Genomic DNA, 13983 nt, shown 5'->3' on the forward strand with positions numbered 1-13983 from the left:
ATTTCTGAGGACATCTATTTATATAATGAAGTACGCCTTTAATGTTCTCTAAATTTTTATTTAGCCTTTCCTTCTGCTTGTACAGGGGTACTCAAGTCAAGCCCAAGGTAAGAGATTGGGGTCTTTTAAAGTCTTGGAGGGGCAGACCCACAGCCCTTCAAATGCATACAGACTTCTAGATCCTCAATAATGTGCCAAAGTTTTTTGAAGTCTTTAAGAACACTTTTTTTTCCCCAGATATTCTTTTTCCATTTTGGTCAGCCTTCTGTTTGTTTGAACTTATACTGAAGACTTTGGCAATGGATATGGTAAAGAACTGCCTCAAAATACTTTGTCCTATGGAATGAGCTGAAGTGAGGAAGTCAGATGAAGTAACACCTTATGAATGGGTCCTCCCTACCACCTGCCCAGGGAACTGTTGTACAGGTCAAAATGATATAAATGGCTCGAAGATGAGAGTTTTTGAGGAGCTTCAAATCCAGGCTGTCCCCTTTGGTGAATGCATGCTCCTGTTGGTGCTCACAGCTATTAAGTTTGTAAGACTACTAGTTTTCATGGCCTGGAACTACGTCAAGTTATAATACCTCAAACCCTGCTGTTTCCAGGAGGATTCAGCAGTTGTTCTTAAACAAATACTTCTTGGATTGTTGCAAGCATTTAATTTCCAGAGTTTTGAAAAAGTTGATTTTGACCAATTTCCAGTATTTTTGTTGCTTTCACAAAGGGATGTATATATTAAGGTTGTCTCTCTGTCTTTTCCCAAAGCATGCATATTTGTGGGGAGCTACTGGGGGTTGAACCTAGAAATGCTTTACCACTGAGCTACATCTCCAGCTATAGTTATTATTTTTTTTTTTAAATTTCAAAACAGAGCCTCACTAAGTTGCTGAGGTTGGCCTCGGAACTTGTGATCCTCCAGCCTCAGTCTTCCAGGTTGCTGGGATTACTAGCATGTGCCACCATGTCTAGATATCCAAAGTATGGACTTTTAATTACTGCATTACATTTCACTTTTCTTGGCTAACTCAGTCAAGCTTGGCTTACACAAGAAACTTTAAGTGGCTTTCTTATGCCCCATAGAAACATCCTATATCCTGTTACTGTTTAAAATAAGCAGATACTTGCAATATGACCTGATATCCCTCTCCTGAGTCTTTGACTTTCTTGAGAATAGCAACATGGTCTTTCTTGAATTCAAACATATATAACACAAGGATAAGGTCAACTGAATGTAGGAGAAAAAACTGTTTGATTCTGAATTTTTAAAAGCCAACAGGTGAAAGGAACAAAAGGAAACTTGAAACTGGGAATGAATTGAATACCCTCTCAAACAGTAGTTCCCTCAAGAAAAACTCCCTTTTCACTTATCCTTGTTACTAAATTAATTGCTGCTCTTAATCCTTTTCTAATCTATGCAGAAGGTTCTCAACTGACCCAAAGGCATTTGCTTTATTAGCATATGAGTCATTTGGAAGTATAATAAATATGCACACAGTCCTTTCTCTCCCCTCTCTTGATGATTGCTGCTACTATAAAACAGTGTTTTTCCATAGACAAACACAACAAATTCATCTTTAATTCAATTTGTTGAAACAAGACTGGTGAAGCAGAAAAAAAGGAAAAAACTTCAAGATGTAGCAGAACAGTCTTATTCTACCGCCTGCTCCGAGGGGAAAGAAAAAAAAAATCAAAAAGAAATTCATGCAAAACATTCCTACCATAGAAAATATTTCAGAACCTCAACTTTGGCATGACAGCCAATCTCCAACCTAATCTCTGTACTAGTCAGCTAAATGAAATGTAATAATTGCTCTGTCACACATCAGCATAGAAAGCTACCTCCCAGTTTTGTGTTCTCTCCCTTATCATCGCTGGTGCTGTTGGTTGTCACTGAGAATGGTTGGGGAATTTGGAAAAGCTACTTTACAAAAGGAAATTGAGCAAATGTGAAGAGGAAAGGGGAAGAGATGACAGGACTAGCTGGGGAGGATGGAAAATGATGGCTCAAGAGGGAAAGTGGGAAGTGGTAATTGGTATATAAAGGTTACAAGGGAAGGCAGACGGACCAGCTATGTGCTGAATTAGAGCTACAATTTTCTGGCTGTATTTTGGCAGAGCCTACAAGGTGCTTTGGGTTTGGACAGGTAACATTAATAAATGTATAAATCAAAATAAGCCAAGCTGCTTTGGGTTGTTTTTGTTCATTTCTTTTTTAAGTTTGGAATTTGCTCTGCTTTTTTTTACCTTTCTCTTATTTGGATGCAATTTTATAAAAAGTCTGGGATTGAGAAGCCAGTTTTATATAACATTTAATTAAAGGTAAGGCCAATGAAACCCCATCTGAATAGGAAATAATTTTGATAATTTAATAAATCTATAAAATATACAGTAGCTGAAAGCAGCATTTTCTTAGGGGACCATCAGGACTAGGTTCCAAATCAGGATGACATATTAATAGCCAGGTTGTACCAACTTCTTTAGCTGAACTTGCTATTCCATGGCATGGCTTTGTGCTTCTGCAACACGCTTTCTCTGTGTCTAAAATACCTTTCTCCAACCTTGAATACCTGACAAATTTCTAACACATTCCTCAATACCAAGCCAAACACCTCACATTCTGAATTTTGTTCTTTTAAAGTGTGGTGGGTATGTGTAAACTTTCTTAAACCAGAGTACCTGCCAGTTTTGCTAGTTCAAGGTTGTGATATATTAGGCAAGTTACTTAAGTTCTCTGTGCCAAGATCTCCTCATCTATAAGATAAGCAAGGCATTCTTACATACTTGTCCCTCAGTATCCACGAGAGATCTATTCAAAGACCCACTGCAGATTCCAAAATGTGAGGATGTTCAAGTTTTTTTTATATAAAATGGCATGCTTTTGCATTTCACCTATACACATCTTGCTGTATTGTTTAAATCATCTCTAGATTACTTATAATATGTAATACAGTCATGCACATCAAAGCGTTTACATGGATTCTGCATAATACTAAGCACATGGCAAATTCAAGTTTTGCCATTTGGAACTATTTGGAATATTTTTCCCCCAAAGTTTTCTATTTTTGGTTGGTTGAATCCTGTGGATACAGAGGGCTGACAGTATCTGCTTCATGATGTACTTGTGCAGATTTAATAAATAATTACATAAAGCCTTATTTATTTACTTATATTGTTTTGGTGCTAGGGCTTCACATAGCACTGGGGGTGTAGTTCAGTGCTAGAGCACATGGTCAGCATGCAAAAGGCCCTGGAGTTCATCCCTAGCACCAAACAATATAAGTGAGTTCCAGGACAGAAAAAATAGTTTAGCTGTTTTTGTAGTACCAACATTTAGAATAGTGGTGTGTTTGGAATACCATTTGAAGGGCCAGGTGTGGTGGTGCACATCTATAATCCCAGTGGCACTGGAGGCTGAGACAGGAGGATCATGAGTTTAAAGCCAGCCTCAGCAACACAGTGAAAACCTGTTTCTAAATAAAATAGAAAAACGGGCTGGGGATGTGGCTCAGTGATTGAGTGCAATGCGTTCAATCACTAGTACCAAAAATAAAACAAAACAGAAACATTCATTTGAATATCATTTGAATGATCTTTCTCTTTTGATGGCTCCACATTGTATTCTAGTCCCATAAGTTTCATGCATCCTTTCAGTATATGTCTTTTGTCTGCACTAACTCCCTGGGATTTGACTGTCTATTCTTTGCTGATAACCCTCCTATTTACTTGCTAGCCACAAATTCCCACCAATCCCCCCAATTGCTGGCTTGCTTTACTGCCAGGATCTCTGTCTTTTGAAATGCTGCCACCACCTCAAATAAACTCTGTCCCCAAACCCAATATTGCATCTTCCCTCTCAAACTATCTCTTTTCTTGCCAATATTGTGATTGAATTGCCTAGACAAAACTGCTTTCATCATAGTGCTTTATCTTTTGTTGGTTTTTGTATTATTGGAGTTCAAAATATTATAGATCAGAGTTCCATATTTCTGAAAATCAACACAAATATGCACAGTAAATGAGAGATAATTATTCCATGTAATCCAAGTAATAAGAAACAAGTATTGACTGAAAATATAATCATTCTCCATGCCTACTTCCTCTTGCTGTGGTCTCCTCTAATTGTCTGATTTCTTCCTGATTCAACTCCTTGACTCTGTTTTACTCTTCACTCCTTTGTGTGCCTTTTCTCCTCATATTCTTTCACAGATTTAGTCTCATCTTCCCAGTATGCCTTCTTTCCTCTTCTTCATTTTCTTGCTTGTTTAAAAAGGTTACAGTCTTGCCCAGCATGATGGTGCATGCCTGTAATCCCAGCAGCTCTGGAGGCTGAGGCTGGAGAATCGATTACAAATTCAAGGCTAGCCTCAGCAATTTAGCAAGACCCTGTCTCAAAGTAAAATATAAAAAGAACTGCGGATGTGACTCACAGGTTAAGCATCCCTGAGTTCACACCCTGGTACCCACCCCCTCCCCCCAAAAAAAAAGGTTATACTTCACCTAGCATAACTTTCCTAGCATTCCCTATCCCACCCTCCAAAATAGACTTAAGCAATTTGAGGTCAATTTGACATTTCAAGGATGATTTCTTTGCTTTGTGTATGTAGATAAGGGTGAGAAGGATTGTTTTATTCAGCACAGATAGTTGAGGTAGAGGTGTAGGAGTACCAGTTTCAAAGCAATAAAGGTCATTCCAGGATGCAATATTTACCAGTTAGAGAACGTAAGGAAGCTAATGGCAATCATGTATTGAAAACACTCTGATAAATTTTCTTAGTTACTACTGTTTCCTCGAATGTCACTTACAAGGTTATTTGGAAGATTGATCAAAGATTTGGTTACTCAAAGCTGATCTACCAGATTTCTTTTCTGCAATGGATAAACATAATTCAATGAGCTAAATAAAACAAATGTAGTTATTAGAAAAAATTGCATGGAAGGTATTTCTTGCATCTGATTCTTACAATCAACAACACAGCAGCATATTTAGAGTAAATAAAATGCTAGAAAAGCTGATGTGTTTCCATGCATAATCAGCTCTGGGAGGCCACAAGGAGCTCTGGGATTGCAATTGCAGCCATCAAAATCAGCATAAAATATGGTAAGAAAACTTGTGGGGATGACATAGATGTAGGTGGCATTCAAATGAGTGCATCAGACTTACTCCATCCTTTGAAACTCCAGGACAAGAAGGAGGAGGATTACGTGCATTAGCCTTTCAGGAGACAGATGAAGGAAGATGGGTAAGAAGATTTCAGAAAAAGTAGGATTAAGTACTGAAAATCAATCCACACTAAACTTGAATGAAAGAGAGAAACCTTTAACAAATCAATTAAGTAGAATAGGAATGTGTGGAAGAAGTTAATTTTTAAAGCCTTAAAATCATAAAACTCTAGTATTGATGAACATTCTTTATAGGTCTAGAAATGCATGTTGATTACATTAATAAATGGAATCAAAAGTTTGATATCTTGACACTCAAGTAGACCTGATGTACCCAGAGAAAGTATCATTGACACAGATATGACTAAGAGAATCATGGGATCCATGTGTTTCCAAGTAGCTTTTCCTCCCACCCCTCATTCTTTTTTTTTTTTTTTTTTTTTTTTTTGTACCAGGGATTGAACTCAGGGGCTCTCAGCCACTGAGCCACATCCCCAACCATATTTGGTATTTTCTTTAGAGACAGGGTCTCACTGAGTTGCTTAGCACCTCACCATTGCTGAGGTTGGCTTTGAACTCACAATCCACCTGCCTCAGCCTTCAGGGCCAATGGGATTACACCCCTCATTCTTTTTGACTTCCCCATTACATAATTTCTTTTCCTTTTCTCTTTTACAATGAAATGAGTTCCATTAAGTATCTTACAGAGGACATCTGTAAAAACTTGCCTTTTGACTGAATGAATTTGTTTCCAGAGAACACAGCATGCCAGGAAGCAGGGAGTCAGAAAACAATGCCAAATTCTACTGCCTTCCAAAAATCTCACTGAGTCTGTGTGTGTTATGTGTGCATCAGCATGCATGTAAGGCCCACAATATTTAAGGGACATACACCCACCCTCTTTCTCCAATCATCTTACATTTTTCCTTATCAGAAGCTATGAGAAAATAAAATTCATGAGAAAAAACATTGTCCCTCTCTGTGAGAGATATTTAGCCACACAGGCATGACACTTTTTTCATGTAGTACAATGTGCTTTGTACCGCTGTAGTTTTCATATCTGCTGTCATGCCCTTGAGCACTCCAGATGTTTTTTCCTCCTGTTTGTTGTTATCAGGGATAATTCACAAACATGCTGAACTCTGGGGACCCATTTGGTGCACATATCCATATACCCTGTAATATGTATAGCATACATTTTACATGAGCACACCTAAATAAATTTAAATGTTGACCTGTGGGTTAGTATGTCTTTTTGAGAACAAGGTTATTTGGCTTTCATACATTTTTCAGACAATTAGGAAAGAGCCATTCTTTCAGAACAGGCTCATTATTGGAAGGACTACCTTGGTGTTACAAAAGCAATATTGAGACCTTAGCTTTTTTAAATCAAGTTTTATTAATTTGCTTAAGAGAGTGAGAGGCAGAAGCTGAAATGATATCTAGCAAACCCTTCTGACTGCAATCAAAACCATTTGTTCTCCTGTTTCAATTGCCAGAGAAATTAAAATCATAACCATTTTACTAGACTTTATTTTTGACAGATTTCCTAATAAAAGGGACTGAGCTGATAATGCAGGTGGAAAGAAATTATTCCCCTGAATGCTGGTAAGGTTATGAAGGGTACATTTTTCAAAGAGTGAGTTTTGGTTAATAGATTTCAATTATACTTGTGATACAGACTTGTCCTATATTGGAGATTAAAGACTCCTTTATCAGCAATGACTTAGAGGTCTGGAATGAAGTATAGATCCAATTAATTTCATCTTCCTGTGTAAGTGATGCTGTTTTTTCCCTTCATAAGGAAACTGGCCACTTCATTCTACAGTGTTTATGGGAAACTTCCATGGTGACAACTTTATCTTGGAAAAAATGAAGACCTTGGCTGGGTCTTTGGTTGGATCAGATGTGACCAAGGATTTGAGGATTTGATGAAGCTTGTGTCAAGTTGAAAATAATATCCTTTCCCACTTGGGAAGTGATACCTGAACCAGCAGAATTTTTCCAATTTATCAAATTCTGTTCTATACTGACTGTTCTAGTCCTACATACTGAGAAGAATCTACCAAGCACTGGAAATTCAGAGAAAACTTTCTGTTGTTTTCTTTTCTTTTAAGGATGACTGCAGATCTGTTTTAGAGTTCAGCATGCTTTTTTAAAAAAAGAGGAATTCTAGTTTCAATTTCCAGCTTTGTCACTAAGTAATATGGCTTCTAGTCAGTTTATTAGCTTACCAGATCAAATTTGTGTTGTTACTTCAGGTTCATAACTTTCTATAGCAGCCAAGTGTGGTGATGCACACCTGTAATCCCAGTGGCTCAGGAGGCTGAGGCAGGAGGATCAAAAGTTTGAGACCAGCCTTGCAATTTAGCAAGACCCTCAGCAACTCAGAGAGACCCTGTCTCAAAATAAAATTAAAAGACTAGGCATGTAACTCAGTGGTAGAACACCTCTGGGTTCAATTCTCAATACCACCCCCCAGTAGTGTTCCCCTTTTATCACTCATAATCCCTTTAACCTCTTTCATTTTTCATTTTTTCAATACAACATATATTTTCTGTTTATTATCTTTTGTCTCTCTAACCAAAAAGCACTATGAACTCTAGTGCCTGGCATACAAAAAGTAGTCCAAAATTATTTGCTGGTTGTAAAGGGGATCAGAATATGCCACCTCCCAAAATACAACTTTGGTAAAAAGATTATTTTGAACTGAAGACAACTGGGAAAAACCAGGTACAAGAAGAGGTCTCTGCTCTTCCTCCATCAGCTTAAAAATGGGGCATAACTTTCCCTTGTGAAGGTACCTCATTTCTTGAACCAGGAATAGGATAATGACCCTTATTAGCAGAGACACAGAAGGTACTAGGATAAGACTAGATTACAGAAACAAATGTTAGTAAATAACCCTTATAGTTTTCCCTATATATATAACCCACGGATCAGACTCTGGTTCTCTCCCCGATTGATTTTCTCCCCATAGGCACACTATGTAAGATAACTGGTATCAAAATTTTAATTGAACACATAACCCATTTGGTTCCCTTATATATTTACCTTCCCACAATTCATTCCCCTGAGAAGCCCAAACCTTCTTTCCCTTTGTCTAGTCATTTCTCCAAATTTTGTTGCCCTTTGTTAAAAACTCCCTCTGTCTAATGACTTCTTTGGATTTTCCTCTGCTTTTCTCTGAAGCCCCCATGCATCTAAGATAAAATGTCTTTGTCTTTTCTCCAGTGACTCTACCTGTTTTTTGTTGTTGTTGTTGTTGTTGTTGTTGTTGCTGCTGCTGTTGTTTGTTTGTTTATTTTATTTTTTTTCTTTTTTGGTACCAGGGATTGAATCCAAGGGTGCTTAACCCCTGAGCCACATCCCAGCCCTTTTATATTTTATTTAGAGATAGGGTCTCACTGAGTTGCTTTTAGTGCCTCAACACTGCTAAGGCTGGCTTTGAACTCAAGGTCCTCCTGCCTCAGCCTCTGGAGCTGATAAGAATGACTCCACCTTTTGTCAGTTTAATTCCCAAGTGGTGGGGCTGGAGATGTGGCTCAAGCGGTAGCGCGCTCGCCTGGCATGCGTGCGGCCCGGGTTCGATCCTCAGCACCACATACCAACAAAGATGTTGTATCCACCAAAAAAAAAAAAAAAAAAAAAAACTAAAAAGTAAATAAAATCTCTCTCTCTCTCTCTCTCTCTCTCTCTCTCTCTTTTTAAAAAAAAAAATTAAAAAAAAAATAATTCCCAAGTGGTAGCTACAGAACCCAAAGGGGTAGAGTAAAAGATTTTCCTACCCTACAGTTTAAAGAACAATTACCCAGAACCCAAAGGCTATCTTTTTCTATGCCACAGCCTATATAAACTTCCATTATTAACACAAATCACTGGGAAATTCCAAATGTTAAGAGTATTTTACTTCCTTGCCATTTGGAAAGGGAACGACATCATAAAAAATATGATTACCTGCTCAAGGTATATCCCACACTTGAAGACTCTTTGTCTAATATTAAAAAAAAAGTTGGCAGAGAAGAACAGATATAGAAAAGTACACTACTAGCTACCATTTGAGCCCATTCAAGTGCTTTTTATGTTTTATCTCACTTAATTCTCCACGAAGAAAATAGTTGTACTAGTCCTGTTTCCAAGATACAGAAACTGAGTCACAAAAGGCCAACTTTCTTGTCTAAGATGTAAGACTAGAGTCTGGATTTGAACCTTAGGAAACCCACCTACCTACCTACCTACTTGTCCACTAAGTTTGACTACATATCTACAGCCACACTAAACTACAATAACACGAGTGAGGCAAAAAGAAAAATTGTGTTTAAAAAGGGAGTCAGGAAAGATGGTACCTTCTGAGATCATAAGCAAGTTAGAATCCTCATGGATACTAGGAAAGAGAGGATATTATCCCTCTGTACATGAGGAAGCAATGCAAGGTGATGGAGAAAAGATGAAAACAAACATGGTAAGAACTCATTTCACTCTTTAAATCAACTAGCAATAATTCTTTTCTATCATACCAATTTTAAGCAATGATTGCCTATGGGGGAAAGATGACAATGCACTCATACTGTTTTATGGGTCACCCAGGAGAGAAGTCTCTAGACATAGAAATAAATGGTAGCCAGCTAGAGATGATCAAAACTCTCTAAGTGAAGAAAAATAGGAGAACAGATTCATCATCATGGAGTATAGATAGTTTCCACTGGAGCCAGGCACACCTGTAATCCCAGCATCTTGGGAAGCTGAGACAAGAGGATCTCGAGTTCAAAGCCAGCCTTAGCAACAGTGAGGCACTAAGCAACTGAGTGAGACCCTGTCTCTAAATAAAATACAAAATAGGGCTGGGGATGTGGCTCAGTGGTTGAGTACCCCTGAGTTCAATTCCCAGTACCAAAAACAAAAATGAAGAAGTTTCCACTGGAAATGGAATGGTGGTATGGATAGCAATAAAGAAAAAGGCCAGGAGCTGTCAGATATGCACTTACAGAGGGGCTTTCAGCTTAGAAAATATAAAAATCATAATTCTTAGTAAAACAGACTTGTGTTAATTAAACTCAAGTTATTATTTTACATTAATTTGACATGAAGAAATAGAACTACAATGAGGGATCAGACTCTAGTTCTCTCCCCAGTTGATTCTCTCCCCATAGGTATACTATGTAAGATAACTGATATCAAAATTTTAATTGGTGAACACAGTATTCTATCTTTGGGATGGGCATTCAGATTCTGAATACTGCTTGTTTAGGATTATCTTTGCTTATCCTAGGGATGTTTGGTTTCTATTTGTCTGCTAAGTTTTTTCTTTGGATGTACTTATACTTTCAGTCTGATCACTGTCAAGACTTACAAGTCTGGAAGACATTTTCTTTCTTTGAATTGTATGTATTACTTTCTATCCTCAATATGTACGTATTAATTTTAAAGCTCCAGTTTCAGAGGGCATTCATGTTTTCCTTATTTCCATATTTCCCTTGGTTGGGAGATACCTTGTGTTAACTCTAGCCATGCCACCTGCTCTTGAATTCAACAAGCTCTCTGTCAACTGAGAACATTTTTTTTCTTGTTTGTTTATTTATTTATTTATTTATTTGGTATTGGAGACCGAACCCTGGGAAGGTTTAACACTGAGCTACACCCGCAGTCCTTTTTATTTTTATATATTTTTTTTTTATTTTGAGACAGGGTCTCATTAAATTGTTTGGGGCCTCAGTAAATTGCTGAGGCTAGCCTCCAATTTATTATCCTCCTGCCTCAGCCTTCAAGTCACTGAGATTAGAGGTGTGTGCCACCACCAGTGCAACTCAGAACTTTCATGCATGTTGTTGGCTTCTGGAAAGGTCTTCTTACTACCTATCAGGAAATTAACTGCTGCTCATTTCTCAGGATGCATCCTGAAATAAACTTCTTTAGGGAACACTCCCTAGTCTAGTTTAAGGTCCCTTTATTATTTTCTCTCACAGCATACTGGTTTCATAGACTTTCTCAGACACATAATTATAAATTCACGCAAGTGTTTGTGTATAGTTTATCATTCTCCATCCAATGATGCTAGGGCAAACACAAATTAAAACAAAAGGCTTAAGTGATCCTCATTGGAAATAAGAGAACTCCCTCCTTTTCCTTTCAGAATTTCTTTGTCTTTGTTAAGAGCATGTAAATCTTTTTAATAGCTAAATAAGCCTCTTGCCAATCTTACAACTCAGGAATATTTCCTCAAGGACTTGAGAGCCATCTCTTTGAAATGTAATCATCAAAGAAGATAATGCCCTCTCTCTCAGTTTCCACAGGAGGATACAAGCCGAACTTCAGCTGACACCTGATTGCAAAAGGCAAAGTCTAACTTGAATCAGAGATAGGAGAAAATTAGCAATTTTATCGGGAAGTAAGATTGTTACAGAAAAGAGTGAGATTTCTTTCTGTCTTTGCAATCTCTTCACTGGGTTGCCTGTTATGTGCATCATATTCTGATTTATTGCTATTCAATAATAAAATTGTTTTCTTCCTCTATTACTTTGCTGAGAAGTTTATTGGGTGGGGAGATTATTTTTGTTGTTGTTGTTGCTAGGGTAATGGTGGTGCTGAAGATGGAACCCATGGCCTCACACATGTATGCTAAGCACACACTCTCCCACTCTGCAAAAGATTTTTTGTTTGTTTTGGTACTGGGAAATGAACCCAGGAGCACTTTACCACGAGCTACATCCCCAGCCTTTTTTAGTTTTTTTTAAAATTTTGAGACAAGGCCTCACTAAGTTAGTGAGAGCCTGGATAATTTGCTGAGGCTGTAACAGTGGTCCACCACTGTATGGTTTGAATTGGCCCTTGCTTCTCTGTCACTGTGACTTATTTTTTTAAAGTACTGGTTTCTCTTCCTCCCTCTCTGCTCCTCCCTAATCTCTCCCCCTTTTCTAATCTCAGGGGAAACAGGATTACCTTTCTTCTCCATCCTAGGCAGAGTTATCTGTCCCTGAGTACACACTCACCATAGGAATGAAGTAATCCAGACTTTGGGGATGGCACCAGAAGATCTCAGAAATGACTATCTCCCAAATTAACAAGTGAATTGCAACTCCAGCAGAGAACATGTGGAATGTAGCCTTTAAATCACCTCTTTAAAAGCCCCCTGTTCCTGCTGATGGGCATAATCACAGTCTCTGGACAGGAGTCCCCTGTGTTTCTCCTTTGCTAGAAAAGCAATAAAACTTCTTTTTCCTTTTTCTCAAAACCATGTTCTCATTATTGAATTGGCATCAGGGACAAGGACCAAGCTTTCAGCAACATGATGATTGTTTAAGCCAAATAAATAAACATTTTTCTTGGGGCTCAAGGACCACCAGCAAGAGGACAATTACAGATTGGAAGACGTTTGAAAAATTGCCTTTGGTATCTTGGCAGGAAGTTTTGGGATTCTAACACTCTATTCACCGGCTCTTTCATTAAGTGGACACCATGAGACTGAAGCTCTTATCCCCAAAACCTTTCTACCTACTTTTCAACAATTCATAAGAAATACCTCACTCAGCCAAGAATCCAGAGTACAGTGTGAAGGCCTGTCAGCCAGAGGTAAGCAAACTGTGAAGCAGGGCCACCACCCCAGATTCAAACCCTAGGCTAAAGCTTGTTTTGGGCTGCCTGTCTGGAAGGCCCCACTCATAGTCAGATGCCCACACATTCTGTTGTTGCCCCAGGTTTCCTTGACAACCCTAACATGAGTCAACCCCATCAAGATGTTTTGAACCAAGCAATTCTTTTGTTTTAAGAAACAAGTACAGGACAAACTCAGGTTAACAAACACATTAAGCCTATTCCCATTAAAGGAATAAGAAGTTAAAATTGTTTACTTTCAATTGAGTCACAGAAAGAAACAATCAAGGAGGACCCTCCACAGGAAGGTTACCTCTTCATCAAAACAATCTAAAAACCCCTAGATAGAGAGCCACCAATGGTACCCTCTTTGGGACCCACCCCATGCTGTGGGAGCTTTCCTTGCTTGCTTCTAACAAATCTGCTATTGTATCCTCACCCTTTGTCATTTGTGTACTTCATTCTTCTGGCGCATGACACAAGAACTCACATGACCCTGCAATACAACTACAAACTCATATTATAGATTGTGACTTTTTTCATTTTCTCTCCTGACCAATGAGTAACTTCTCTCTATCAATAATCCTCTATCCTCTTGTCTCAACTGAAGTAGGAGAGAACTCTTCTCCTTATGCTTTCAAGTGGGTGAGCCCAATAGGATTATTTGTGGGTTTATAGTCATTTTTAAATATCTTTTAATGGACCTGGAATAAATCACGTTATGATCCCACCCTTCTTTCTCTAGGCAGGAAAAAATCTCCTCCATCTTCCCAGGTTCAACATCTGGGGACTGTATGATTAGAGAACAAATTAACAAGAAATGTAATTTGTGCAGGTCCACAAGGAAAAAGAATATGGTTAGTGGAGATGGCCAGATTGAGGTTTATGTAACATCATGGCTCAAACAAAGGAAAAGGGGTTTTGGCCTTTGGGGCAAGGGAGAGAATTTATAGGAAGATGATAAATAAGAGTTGTCTTGTTATGTGGATTAGTCTCTGTCCTGAAAAGTAGCTCACTTCCTGGTGAGACATCTTTAAAGATGGAAATTTCCTTTGTAAATGAAAATTTCCTTTATAAAAGGTGGATGTAATTAGAATAATAATTTAGAAAACTAAGGACTTGGAAATTATGCTTTGGGAATAATCTCTATGGATTCAATTTGTATCTTGTTTGTGAGCTTATTAAGAGACAGAAAATACAGGTGAATAGCCACTTTTGTGAAAACTTTCTGGGTGA

Source organism: Spermophilus citellus (assembly GCF_964194105.1).
Source record: "Spermophilus citellus genome assembly, chromosome: X".
NCBI classification, from domain to species: domain Eukaryota; kingdom Metazoa; phylum Chordata; class Mammalia; order Rodentia; family Sciuridae; genus Spermophilus; species Spermophilus citellus.